General features: G+C 31.6%; 1 pseudogene; it reads left to right on the top strand.

Annotated features, from left to right (window-relative positions):
• The first annotated feature begins 268 nt into the window (after positions 1-268).
• On the top strand, positions 269-12,842 carry LOC104649610 (rac-like GTP-binding protein RAC1; annotated as a pseudogene).
• The last annotated feature ends 2,234 nt before the right edge of the window (positions 12,843-15,076 follow it).

Raw genomic sequence — 15,076 nt, forward strand, 5'->3', positions numbered from 1 at the left:
TAAAAATTTTGACTTATAATTTAAGGTGCATTTTTTAATTATATTAATATATAAAAAATTATAATTTATATTACTTTTCATATAGTTTTAGTCAAACAAACTTTCAAAAAATGTAACATTAAAAATAAAAATAGACGAAGAAAATATATAATATCTATTTTACTCTTAATAAAATAATTTATAATATTTATTTTAGAAGTCTTCCTTTCTTATTAAACTGTGTACCTCAAACTTGTCTTGTAAAAATGAGGTGAAAGGGAAAATGAATTTAAAGTGGGTGTTGAGTTAGGTGGTCTCTGTATCTGCATTCTATCGATACTTTAGTAATATTTATTTTGTTGTCAGTAGTTGCAGATAGAGAAATTTCAAAGAAGAATTTGAAGGGGTTTGCCGGAAAACTCGAGAATGAGTGGTTCCCGGTTCATAAAGTGTGTGACCGTCGGCGACGGAGCATTTGGTAAAACTTGTTTACTCATTTGATATATCAGCAATACTTTCCCAACTGTAAGTTCTTCCTTTCTCAGACCAACGAACAATTGGGGTTTATGAGAAAAGTTCGACTTTGTACTTCACGAATGTGTAAGTTACCATAAATGAAATTCTTATTTTGGGTAGTGTAGTTGTAGTTCTGTACACCTTTATTTGTTTGATTACTGGGAATTTATTGATTTTTAGGGAGCGAGAGAATCATTGTAGCATAAGCCATTTCATAGACTAATGTTCCTGTCTTTCTTAGTCCCGTTGATGATTGAAACAAGATACTCCTTCTGTTGTATTTTTCCGTTGTCTTTTCCGATAGTGTTTGAAGTAGTATATGATTGTGAAGTTTTCTTACGATTATCTCATTGATGTTCTTTATTGACAGAAGGGCAGTGGCTTTGCCTATTTGTAATTGAATGGAAGTTTGAGTCATAGCTGTATTTGGTTCTTTATACGAGAGCCCAAGAACCTGCTCTATGTTATTTTTCATGTGTCCGTAGAATTCCTCACCGGAAAACACCTGCTTTTGTTATTGTTTTGCGTGTGTAGGTGGAGGAGGGAGATGAGGTGAAAGCTATTCTACATGTTGTTTTTTAGCATTTGGTGTTAATTAGTTGAAATGTGTTTAGCTGATGAAAAGATGATGCTTTGTTGATGATCCTGCCTCTGAACTAAAAAGTGTAGTTTCTAAGATAGAAGCATGAGTGTTCTCTTCAAAGTCATAAATGAGTGGAAAACATTGAGCTTTAAATATATGCACTTCCGTTTAGTAAGTTCATTTGTAACAGTGGTGGTTGTGAATCCCTCAAATGGAACTTTCTGGTTCATCACACTCTAAATTTGCTTGCTTTGTTGTAAACAGGATTATGTCCCAACTATGTTTGACAAATTTAGTGCAAATGTAGTTGTGGAATCTTGGTTTGTGGGATACTGCAGGTAAAATTGATATTAGTTACCATGTTCTTTACATCATTGTGGCACTCATGCTGACTCCTCCTCTTGTTTGATTGGATAGGTCAGGAGGATTACAACAGATTAAGACCCTTGAGCTATCGTGGGGCTGATGTTTTTATACTAGCATTTTCGCTCGTCAGCAAGGCCAGCCATGAAAATGTCTTTAAAAAGGTGTAATCTCCTTTCTAGAATTAGATCTCTAACTTTCAAATTAATTTTGCCTGCTCACATAAATGGCTGTGAGGTCAAAGAAACATGTGTTATGGCCATCTCCCCATTATCTTGATAGCACTCCATAGAAGACTTTGACTGGCTTAACTTTTACTTTAGTTCTTCGATTCAGTAAAGTTGATTATTTGGATCACTTTTCATCATCAAGGGCTGGGTAAATGATGCCTATAAGAGAAAGAAGATGAATGAGATGTATGGTTCGAGATATTCCACAATTTACATGAACTAATACATTTTGCTCTTGCTATTTAATTTCAGTGGCTTCCTGAATTGAGGCATTATGCCCAAGGAGTTCCAATCATTCTTGTTGGAACAAAGCTAGGTTAGTATGTCCTCAATTCAATTATTTGTGTCCTATAAATACCTCTACGTGGTTGGAAAGGTCTCTTCATTTGTCTCCCATTATTGCAAGTTTCTACTTTATTTTCATTAGAGACAATTTTCTTGAACGGTGGTTGCATCTGTTATGTTGGACATCTTGCCTTGAATGTATGGATGAGTTGTGAAATGTCAGACAATCCTGGCGGTGACTTTATTCATGAGTCCAGAATCATAAGAGCAAAAATATTGAGAGAAATTTCCAAAAGGGCAATAAAAATAAGTTTGAACCAAAATGATAACATTTAAACGGGAGGGAAACGATGTTTAGTACTGCATATGCTGCTACACATGACTTATTTGAGGCATATGTTGCTATAGATGACTCATCTTTTGCTACAAATCAACCTTATGTAACAACATTTGACCATATAGTGGGTATTTAAAGTTAAAAGAAAATTGGTTGAAACATCATAAAATATAACATCACAGATTAAATAAAACATTATCTTTAATTTACAAACACATTGTCAAGACACTAAGTTCTTATCTACTATCTCAGCAACCCAACTCCATTGCAATCGACCAATTGTATTGTCACACAAGGTGTTGAGGTTAAATTGGTGTGTTGGTAAATCAAATACTCAATAAATGTGAACGAATATGACCTGCACACAGCATCGGGTGTGATTTTTTACCATTGATTCCAGTCGACCTTCAAATTTCCATGATTCATTGAGCAGCTTATTTGTCAAATACTTCATTATTCCGCTTTGCCTCAACAAGATTGACAACAAGTCGAACATGGGTTGTATGAATATCAAAAACTTATCATGTTTCAAATTCGTCAATTTCAGATGCACTCTCCTCTGAATTACTGTCTACTGCTTTCCTCTTTCTTCCTCGTTGTACAATTTTAATGCTCTAGCTTTGGCATTGTTAAGAACTTTTTGAATTGCCTTAGGGACATATTTTTTCATTGATCTCAATTCTTCCATTGTTTGTTCATGTTGAACTTGTTTGGATTTTACCATAGACCCTACATCAATCCCAAAACCTTGAGTTAAACCCATTGAAAACGAGAGTAAGTTGTCAACAAAATTGACATGCAATGGAATAGCTCTGGTAATCCTCATAAATGAATATGATTCATTCATTCTGATTTTGAAAAAATTGTAATCTAATAAGAACACTCGATTATTTCACCAAAAAAACATGAAAAAAAGTAAGAAACACAATACATTACAATTGTTGAATAAGGAAAAAAATTGTACACGACTAAATTTTAGGATTACCTGCGAAAGTTGAATTCAATTTCAGGAGGGATAAATTGAATTTTTGCCAATTTGAAATTCAAAATCGAATAGAAGTATTGATTATAGGAGAAAAAGGTGGAATATGAATATGAGAGATAATATTAATTTGTATAAAATTAAATACAAAATTGAATAAAAGGTTTTTATACTATTGGTTTAGGAATAGATGGTGGACCTCATTAATTATAGCAAAAAAAACTATAATCATAGAAAGAAAATAAATTAAACTATACCCTTATTATACAATTACTTAGGGATGTTTCACTCCTAAGTAATTATATAATAAGGGTATAGTTTAATTTATTTACTTTTTATAATTATAGTTTCTTTTTTTTTTGCTATAATTAATGGGGTCCACCACCTATTCCTAAACCAATCGTATAATTTTTTTTTAATTTTATATATAATTTTTTACAAATCAATATTACGTCTCCTATTCATATTCCACTTTTTTCTCCTATAATCAATACTTTTATCCGATTTTGAATTCCAAATTGGCAAAAATTCAATTTATCTCTCCTGAAATTGAATTCAACTTTTGCAGGTAATCCTAAAATTTAGTCGTGTACAATTTTTTTCCTTATTCAACAATTGTATATGTATTGTGTTTCTTACTTTTTTTCATATTTTTTTGGTGAAATAATCGATTGTTCTTATTAGATTACAAATTCTTCAAAATTAGAATGAATGAATCATCTTCATCTATGAGGATTACCAGAGGTATTCCATTGCATGTCAATTTTGTTGACAATTTACCCTCGTTTTCAATGAGTTTAACTTAAGGTATTGGGATTGATGTAGGGTCTATGGTAAAATCCAAACAAGTTCAACATGAACAAACAACGGAAGAATTGAGATCAATGAAAAAATATGACGCTAAGGCAGTTCAAAAAGTTCTTAACAATGCCAAAGCTAGAGCATTAAAATTGTACGAGGAAGAAAACAGTAAACAATAATTCAGAGGAGAGTGCATCTGAAATTGACGAATCTGAAGAACATCATAATTATGAGGTAGTGGCTTAAAACACAACTTTAGATACAATATTTTTGTTGCTTAGGTGTCAATATACAAAAAAATGTTTATTTAAGTAATTTTTGTATTCACGTAATTGTATATAGTATATTGCCTGTTTAGTACACACATGTTTTAGCTATTTGTATATATCTTTCATTATTTATTTGTATATTACTTTAGTTATTGTACGTGTCTGTAGATTTGATTAGTTCATATATATTTTAAGTTATGTATAATGAATAATATACTAAGTTTTAATAGGGCGGTAGTGGATTGTATATTAAAGGCTCCATATTATTTTTGTTTTTGTATACATGTATAAAAAGTAATTGTATTTAGTTATAGAGATGGGAAAATTTCATATATGATTATAATTTGTATATTTTAGTAGTTATACGAGAGCCCAGGAACCTGCTCTATGTTATTTTTCATGTGTCCGTAGAATTCCTCACCGGAAAACACCTGCTTTTGTTATTGTTTTGCGTGTGTAGGTGGAGGAGGGAGATGAGGTGACAGCTATACTACATGTTATTTTTTGGCATCTGGTGTTAATTAGTTGAAATTTGTCTAGCTGATGAAAAGATGATGCTTTGTTGATGATCCTGCCTCTGAACTAAAAAGTGTAGTTTCTAAGATAGAAGCATGAGTGTTCTCGTCGAAGTCATAAATGAGTGGAAAACATTGAGCTTTAAATATATGCACTTTCGTTTAGTAAGTTCATTTGTAACAGTGGTGGTTGTGAATCCCTCAAATGGAACTTTCTGGTTCATCACACTCTAAATTTGCTTGCTTTGTTGTAAACAGGATTATGTCCCAACTATGTTTGACAAATTTAGTGCAAATGTAGTTGTGGAATCTTGGTTTGTGGGATACTGCAGGTAAAATTGATATTAGTTACCATGTTTCTTTACATCATTATGGCACTCATGCTGATCTATTCCTCCTGTTTGATTGGATAGGTCAGGAGGATTACAACAAATTAAGACCCTTGAGCTATCGTGGGGCTGATGTTTTTATACTAGCATTTTCCCTCATCAGCAAGGACAGCCATGAAAATGTCTCCAAAAAGGTGTAATCTCCTTTCTAGAATTAGATCTCTAACTTATAGTTTAATTTTGCCTGCTCACATAAGTGGCCGTGAGGTTAAAGAAACATGTGTGATGGCCATCTCCCCATTATCTTGATCTAAGTTGATCGGACTCGGGTGCGGGTATCCGAGACGGATGCGAACCCGAGAGTCGGATTCGGCGAAATCCAAATTTTAAGATTCGTGGGTGCGAATCCGAGTATGGATACGGGTGCGGGGATACGGCTAAAAATTTCAATATTATAAAAATATAGTTATGAAGATATTCTAAATTTGAGAGATATATTGTGATATACTTACATGTATTTTGTAGAATTCTATCTTTCGTTCTTCAAGATGAGATTACTCTTCTATTCTTCCTACAAAGACACAACAAAATAGAAACTAAACATTAAAAGCATTTACAAATCACAACAGAATAAATATAACTAAAAGAATCAATAAAAATTGGAAAGAAGAACTAACTATGTGTTTTATAAATATAACTAAAAGAATCAATCCATGTACCTTTTATTGGTTGCAACTCTCTATCAATATGTGTTTTTTCTTAAGCTAAAAGAGTTGACCTCAATCTATTATATGATGGGGGAATATAACCGGGAATGAAATTTTCGGCTAGAAACTTAGAATATTTTTAAAATAAGGAGAGTTGGCAAAGTTGAATGATAAACCTGATGCGTAGAACATCCTAGCGGCTAATTTGTCGGCCGTATTCCTCTCATAGATGCCGAATGATTTTCCGATAGCTCCACTGCTCGAACTCTTTCGTTTTTTTGTTGAATTAGATCAGTCCCCTCCGGAAGTGATATATAATCATCTTTTTTTCTTGCATCATATTGAACATTGGTTCGTTTTCTTTCCGCTTGTTCATGCTCCATCTTCAAAATTGCATATATATCACCATTATTTTCTTTACATATTTGAACACCATGACCCGATAATCTCAAAAGATGTGCTTTCACCCTATTATATGATCCCGTAACTATTTTATTAGAATAGTTACAAGACCATGTCCTATTCCCACCCCCATTTGGAGCCATCGAAATAACTTTAACATGATTCAATAGAAGTTTATCATCAAAATCTATTCTACACTTTTTGTAGGTCTCATAAATTTTTTTTTATTTTGACTACTTGATGTCATCTTGCTAAAGAAAGGATGATGCATTTTTTTTTTTGCTTACAATAAACTTGATGAAAAACAAAGAAGAAACAATGGTGTTTTTGGTTTTGGGAGGGAAAAGTAGGTGAGGATGACTTTTTTTTTACTAGATAATGACTGATGTGATATTTTTTTTACTCCTACTCTACTTACTCGGAAGACTTTTGAGGTTTCTTTTTTCATCATTCAAGAGGAGTGTATGTATATTGTATACATATAATTTTACTATTAATATTTGAATTGTATTTATAGTTCTAATAGAAAAATTTATGTTATTTAATTTTTATTTTTGTTGAGAACGTTTGGGTATTAAGTAATTTTAATATTTCTTATACTTATATTTTTAGTATTTCGATAGTTCGAAGCTTGTAGTGATAGAAAGAATAAAAAGATCTAATAAGACGAGATCGTTAAAGTGCTTGAATTGATAGGAAGAATTCAGTGATCTAGCAAGACATGATCCTTGATATATATATATATATATATATATATATATATATATATATAGTATTTTAGTAGTTCGAAGCTTATAATGATAGAAAGAAGCAAAAGATCTAATAAGACGTGATCCTTAAAGCACGTTTATTAATAGAAAGAATTCAGTGATCGCGCACCAAAGTCGTGTCGAGACGGGTTCGCCTGCAAAAATGAAGAGTCCGCCCAACTTAGGTACACACCCTTTAATTCCAATTCAGAGACCAGTTATGTAAATAGCTAGGAAAATTATGAACTTTCTTCAAATTTTAGTTGTGACGGTAGGGTACTAAGGTCTCCTCAATCTCTCAAGCAGTTTGATTTCACATCCATAAAGTTATTGAACACGATGTTCTTCCAATTAGTATAAATTCATGGCTGATACAATAAGTGGTTCTTAGAGATAATTCTGGTTTAACAAGGTTGACACCATAAGTAGTTCTCAGGTGTAATTCTGGTCAAACAGAAAGCATGAGAAACCCATCCATTGTTGCTGCTTTATGCAAGAGTTCATATGGAATCAGCACTCACAGAGGTTACATGATATTCTTTCAGGATTTCGAAAGTAGATAGTAGCATTTATGGATTGGCAGTTTCATTCAAAATTAACAACCGGTAAAGCTCAAAAATGTCTACAGAATGATATACTCCTAGTTATTGGATCACTTCTTATTAGATCTTTTGATTCTTTAATCATTATAAGCTTCGAACTACTAAAATACTATATATATATATATATATATATAGATCATCAAGGATCATCTCTCGCTAGATCACTGAATTCTTCCTATCAATTCAAGCACTTTAAACGATCTCGTCTTATTAGATCTTTTTATTCTTTCTATCACTACAAGCTTTGAACTATCGAAATACTAAAAATATAAGTGTAAGAAATATTAAAATTACTTAATTCTTAGATAAAAACATTATACCGAACGTTCTCAACAAAAATAAAAATTAGATAACATAAATTTTTCTATTAGAACTATAAAAACAATTCAAATATTAATAGTAAAATTATATGTATACATCCTTATCCCGACACCTTGTTGTGAGACAATACAGTTGATTGATTGCAATAGAATTGGGTTGCTGAGATAGTAGATAAGAATTTGGTGTTTTGACAATGTATTTGTAAATTAAAGATAATTTTTTATTTTATTTGTGATGTTATGTTGCTTCAACCAATTTCATTTTAACTTTAAATATCCACTACATGGTCAAATGCTGCTGCATAAGGGTGGTTTGTAGCAAAAAATGAGTCATTTGCAGAATTAAGCGTCGTCTCCCTCCCGTTTAAATGTTACCCTTTTGGTTTCAAACTTAATTTTGTTGTCCTTTTGGAAATCTCACTCAATTTTTTTTGCTCCGGACTCCTTTATTTATATACCCAATCATAGCTGGCTACATCAAAATCTGTTACGTTCTGCAGAAGAATTATTTGTCTTCTTACTCTGCTATGTAGAAATAAATTGTTTTTTTTTGTATCTCAAACTGTAGTTGGTGTCATCTGAATTACATTTACAAGTCAATCATCCTATTCTGCATCAGTTATTTGTCTATTCTCTGAGTTTTGGGCATCACATGTGTTCATATGTATCTTATTTTCTCCTCCTTTTCAAAGTTGAGTTGATTGTTACTACAAGTAGGAAAAGTAATATAGTGGTGAACAGAGATCCAATAACTAGGAGTATATCATTCTGTAGACATTTTTGAGCTTTACCAGTTGTTAATTTTGAATGAGACTGCCAATCCATAAATGTTGCTATCTACTTTCGAAATCATGAAAGAATATCATGTAACCTTTGTGAGTACTGATTCCATATGAACTCTTGCATAAAACAACAATAATGGATGGGTTTCTCATGCTTTCTGTTTGACCAGAATTACACCTGAGAACTACTTATGGTGTCAACCTTGTTAAACCAGAATTATCTCTAAGAACCACTTATCGTATCAGCCATGAATTTATACTAATTGGAAGAACATAGTGTTCAATAACTTTATGGATGTGAAATCAAACTGCTTGAGAGATTGAGGAGACCTTAGTACCCTACCGTCACAACTAAAATTTAAAGAAAATTCATAATTTTCCTAGCTATTTACATAATTGGTCTCTGAATTGGAATTAAAGTGTGTGTACCTAAGTTGCGCGGACTCTTCATTTTTGCAGGTGAACCTGTCTCGACACAACTCTGGTGCACGATCACTGAATTCTTTCTATTAATAAACGTGCTTTGAGGATCACGTCTTATTAGATCTTTTGATTCTTTCTATCATTATAAGTTTCGAACTATCGAAATACTAAAAATATAAGTATAAGAAATATTAAAATTACTTAATTCTTAAAAAAAAGCATTATACCCAAACGTTCTCAACAAAAATAAAAATTAGATAACATAAATTTTTCTATTAGAACTATAAAAACAATTCAAATATTAATAGTAAAATTATATGTATACAATATACATACACTCCTCTTGAATGATGAAAAAAGAAACCTCAAAAGTCTTCCGAGTAAGTAGAGTAGGAGTAAAAAAAATATCACATCAAGGATCATGTCTCGCTAGATCACTGAATTCTTCCTATCAATTCAAGCACTTTAACGATCTCGTCTTATTAGATCTTTTTATTCTTTCTATCACTACAAGTTTCGAACTATTGAAATATTAAAAATATAAGTATAAGAAATATTAAAATTACTTAATTCTTAAATAAAAGCATTATACCCAAACTTTCTCAACAAAAATAAAAATTAGATAATATAAATTTTTCTATTAGAACTATAAAAACAATTCAAATATTAATAGTAAAATTATATGTATACAATATACATACACTCCTCTTGAATGATGAAAAAAGAAACCTCAAAAGTCTTCCGAGTAAGTAGAGTAGGAGTAAAAAAAATATCACATCAAGGATCATGTCTCGCTAGATCACTGAATTCTTCCTATCAATTCAAGCACTTTAACGATCTCGTCTTATTAGATCTTTTTATTCTTTCTATCACTACAAGTTTCGAACTATTGAAATATTAAAAATATAAGTATAAGAAATATTAAAATTACTTAATTCTTAAATAAAAGCATTATACCCAAACTTTCTCAACAAAAATAAAAATTAGATAATATAAATTTTTCTATTAGAACTATAAAAACAATTCAAATATTAATAGTAAAATTATATGTATACAATATACATACACTCCTCTTGAATGATGAAAAAAGAAACCTCAAAAGTCTTCCGAGTAAGTAGAGTAGGAGTAAAAAAAATATCACATCAATCATTATCTAGTCAAAAAAAAATCATCCTCACCTACTTTTCCCTCCCAAAACCAAAAACACCATTGTTTCTTCTTTGTTTTTCATTCAAGTTTATTGTAAGCAAAAAAAAAAAAAAAAACTCATCATCCTTTCTTTAGCAAGATGACATCAAGTAGTCAAAAAATAAAAATTTAATAGACCTACAAAAAGTCTAGGAATAGATTTTGATGATAAACCTCATGGAATCATGTTAAAGTTATTTCGATGGCTCCAAATGGGGGTGGGAATAGGACATGGTCTTGTAACTATTCTAATAAAATAGTTACGGGATCATATAATAGGGTGAAAGCACATCTTTTGAGATTATCGGGTCATGGTGTTCAAATATGTAAAGAAAATAATGGTGATATATATGCAATTTTGAAGATGGAGCATGAACAAGCGGAAAGAAAACGAACCAATGTTCAATATGATGCAAGAAAAAAAGATGATTATATATCACTTCCGGAGGGGACTGATCTAATTCAACAAAAAAACGAAAGAGTTTCGAGTAGTGGAGCTATCGAAAAATCATTCGGCATCTATGAGAGGAATACGGTCGACAAATTAGCCGCTAGGATGTTCTATGCATCAGGTTTATCATTCAACTTTGCCAACTCTCCTTATTTTAAAAAATATTCTATGTTTGTAGCCGAAAATTTCATTCCCGGTTATATTCCCCCATCATATAATAGATTGAGGTCAACTCTTTTAGCTTAAGAAAAAACACATATTGATAGAAAGTTTGCAACCAATAAAAGGTACATGGAAAAAGAAAGGATTGACGATTTGTTCGGATGGATGGTCCGATACTAAAAAACGACCTTTGATCAATATAATGACATCATCTAGTGGAGACTCAATGTTTTTGAATTCAATCAATTCTAGTGGAATCGTAAAAGATGGTGAATATATTGCTAACTTATTTATTGAAGCAATAGAAAATGTAGGTTCAAACAATGTTGTTCAAGTTATTACGCATAATGCAAGTAATATGAAACTTGCCGGTACTATAGTGGAGCAAAAATATCCTCATATATTTTGGTCTCCTTGCGTTGTTCATTGTTTGAATCTAGCTTTGTAAAGTATGTGCCAACCTTCGGACAAATCACCTCACTTTACTAATTGTAAATGGATTTTAGAGTTACTTAGTGAAGTGAGCGATTTAAAAAATTTTGTTGTGAACCATGACATGACACATGCACTTTTTCAAAAACATTCGAATTTGTGTTTGTTGAAGGTTGGTGAAACAAGATTTGCCTCAAACATCATTATGACCACCCGAATTGGCAAAGTAAAATCTTCTTTGGAGAAAATGGTCATGGATGATGAATGGAAGAATTATAAGGGGGATAAGGGAAATGAAGCCAAGACACGTGAAATAAAATCGTATTGACTATTTCTTGAAATTTACGGAACCAATTGTTGATATGCTAAGAAGTGTCGATATTGATGGTCCAAAATTACATCTCATTTATGATATGTGGGACTCAATGATTGAGAAAGTCATCTTTGAGCATGAGGGAAAAGATCTCATTTCCGGTCAATCAAATTTTTTTGATACTATTCATGATATTCTTGTGGCTAGGTGGAACAAAAGTAACACACCTCTACATTGTATGGCACATTCTTTGGTTCCCAAATATTATCATGATCATGGCTTGAAGGAGAGAATGGAATTCGAAAGCTAGCTCCCAATGAAGATAGTGAAATTTCATATTCAAAGGTACTTTAAAAATTCTAATGAAATGAAACAAGCCTCATTGGAGTATGGATTCTTTTGTAGCGGAAATGGCTATTTTAGTGAGCCTTATGTGATTGACGCTATGATGTATGAAGATTCTCTTTCTTGGTGGGCAAATCATGGGGTCTCGGCTCCGCTTTTGCAACAATTAGCTTACAAGTTGCTTACTCAACCGGCTTCTTCCTCTTGTTGTGAAAGAAATTGGAGTACATTTTCTTTGATTCACAATATCAAGAGAAACAAGTTAGCAACTTCAAGAGCCGAAGATTTAGTGTTTGTACATTATAATCTCCGATTGTTGTCTCGCAAGAAAGAGAAATATATAAATGGGCCAAGCAAATATTGGGATGTTGGTATGTCTATATTTTCTTCAATTATTTAGTTTAAATGGTTTTCTTTTCTTTTTATACAAGATCTTCTAATATATTTATTCTTTTAAATTTATTTTAGGTGGAGATCGGTTTGATATTGATGAGACAACTAATGATCTAACCGAGCTTTCAATAGATGACCCTCAAATTGAAGGTCTAATATTTGAGGAAGAGTTTGAAGATTTGGAAGATGTTGAAGAAGATGTGGAAGAGATAGCTAACTTAACTAAATAACTTGATAATTGACAATATTTTGTTGTTATGTTAATTTTAAGTTATGAATTAAGTTGAGACAATCTCTTGTTTTTTGTTCAATAGTATGTTTTACACTTTTACTTGGTGTATTGAATATTGATTAGTAATTATGAATATCTAAATTGTGGATAAATATCTTTGTGTATCTCTTGAATTTTAATAATTGTAGTGTTTTCTTCACTTTTCACTTTGTTTCAACTTTCAAGAGTTATTACTATCCACGTTCTAAGGTTAGTTCTTCTTTCCAATTTTTATTGATCCTTTTAGTTATATTTATTCTGTTGTGATTTGTAAATGCTTTTAATGTTTAGTTTCTATTTTGTTGTGTCTTTGTAGGAAGAATAGAAGAGTAATCTCTTCTTGAAGAACGAAAGATAGAATTACAAAATACATGTAAGTTTATCACAATATATTTCTCAAATTTAGAATATCTTCATAACTATATTTTTATAAGGGAAAAAGGTCTGATATACTCCTCAACTTTGTCATTTAGAGCTGATATATCCCTTGTTATGAAAATGACTCATATATACCCCTAATTGTAAACAAATGGCTCACATATTTCCTTTTCCTCTTAACGGAAATGAAAAAAAATTATTTTAATCTAAATTTTTCTTATTTTTTTCTAAAAAATATAATCCTATGAGTAAATTTAATCCTCGTCAAACATATATTTTTTTGACTTTTTTTTGTTTCAATGACTAATTTATAATTATTATTTTGATAATCAAATTTATTTATGTTTCACTAATATTCTTGTAAAACTTATACTAGATGACCAAATTTTTTCTTCGAATACGAAATTAAATTACAATACACACAAAAAACTAGTTTAAAATAGTTTAATTTTTTTTTCTTTAAACTAAGGAATGTAAGAAAAAAACAAAATAAGAATAAGAAACTCAAATAATTATAATATAAGAAGTAAAAAATTAATTTATGTATGAAAAAAAATTAAATATACATTGAACATTGATAGAAGAATCATATATACCCCTAAATAACTTTTTTTAAAAAAAATTAGAAGTAATAAATATAAATTTAAAGCTAATTTTTTAACTTCTGTTATATGAAGGGTATATGTGAGCAGCCGTTTGTATAGCGGTAAGGGCATATATGAGCTACTTTTATAACGAGGGATATATCAGCTCTAAATGACAAAGTTGAGGGGTATATCAGACCCTTTTCCCTTTTTATAATATTGAAATTTTTAGCCGTATCTCCGCACCCGTATCCATACTCAGATTCACACCCACGAATCTTAAAATTTGGATTTCGCCGAATTCGACTCTCGGATTCGCATCCGTCTCGGATACCCGCACCCGAGTCCGAGCAACTTAGGTGTGTACCATAGCTCTACATAGTTCATAAACTATTCTGAAACACTTGTTCTCCGGACTTTGAAAACCAGTACTTAATGGCTTAAACTTTATCTCATCACTTACATTCAAGAATATCTAGGGTTGATGAGGAAGTACATAAACTATTTCAACAAAGTTCTGCAATATATTCTATGTGGATTTTGAAATAAAACATGTAATGAGCTTAATGGTTTTCTGCTGTCTACTTTGTGCTAAATAATATTATGTCTGGTCTCTTTCTGTCTTAACGTGTTTCTGGCTTACATGTTGATCATGTTTTCCTTCTGTTTAACTCCACTTTGTTTCTTCTTGTGGGCTAGTTCTATTCTATTACTGTCTTCTCTTGTGATTTCTCGTGCTTCTGTTTTGGCGTTAATTATGCTTCCACTAGATCTTCGAGAGGACACGCAATTCTTTTTAGACCATCCTGGTGCCGTACCTATTAGCACGGCTTAGGTATATCAACTTCTAACATATTTCAGCAGTAGCAGCGAATTTTCTTAGACCAGATTTATTAGGTTTGAGGGGGCTAGTCTTCTGTCTGTATATCATTTCCTCCATACTTGTAAAGGGTGAAGAGCTCAAAAAGTCTATTGGTGCTGCAGCTTACATTGAATGTAGTGAAAAATGCAGCAGGTAATATCCAATTGAAATAAAGATTACATGGTCACGCTATAAGTCACCTCGTTTCATACTTGTTTTGCAAAAGAAAACTGCAGAATGTGAAGGCTGTTTCTGATGCGACTATTAGGGTGGTTCTACAACCACCCAGAAAGCCTGCTCTATTTTGTGATTTCTCTAGAAGAGTGGCTATGTAAAGGAGATAAAGACTATTGTCAGGGTACTTCCTACTTCAAGTAGTGCAGCAAATTTGTTTACTGATTGGCAGTCCTGACCAAGTACACTAGAAAAGTGTCAACCTGGCTCGAGATCGAGACTTGGTCTGGGTTCAAAAGTGCTCTTGTTGTCTCTTCCTGAGTTAAATCTATATGATCTGTGTAACATT

The sequence above is a fragment of the Solanum lycopersicum genome, chromosome 10, assembly GCF_036512215.1.
Source record: "Solanum lycopersicum chromosome 10, SLM_r2.1".
NCBI lineage: Eukaryota > Viridiplantae > Streptophyta > Magnoliopsida > Solanales > Solanaceae > Solanum > Solanum lycopersicum.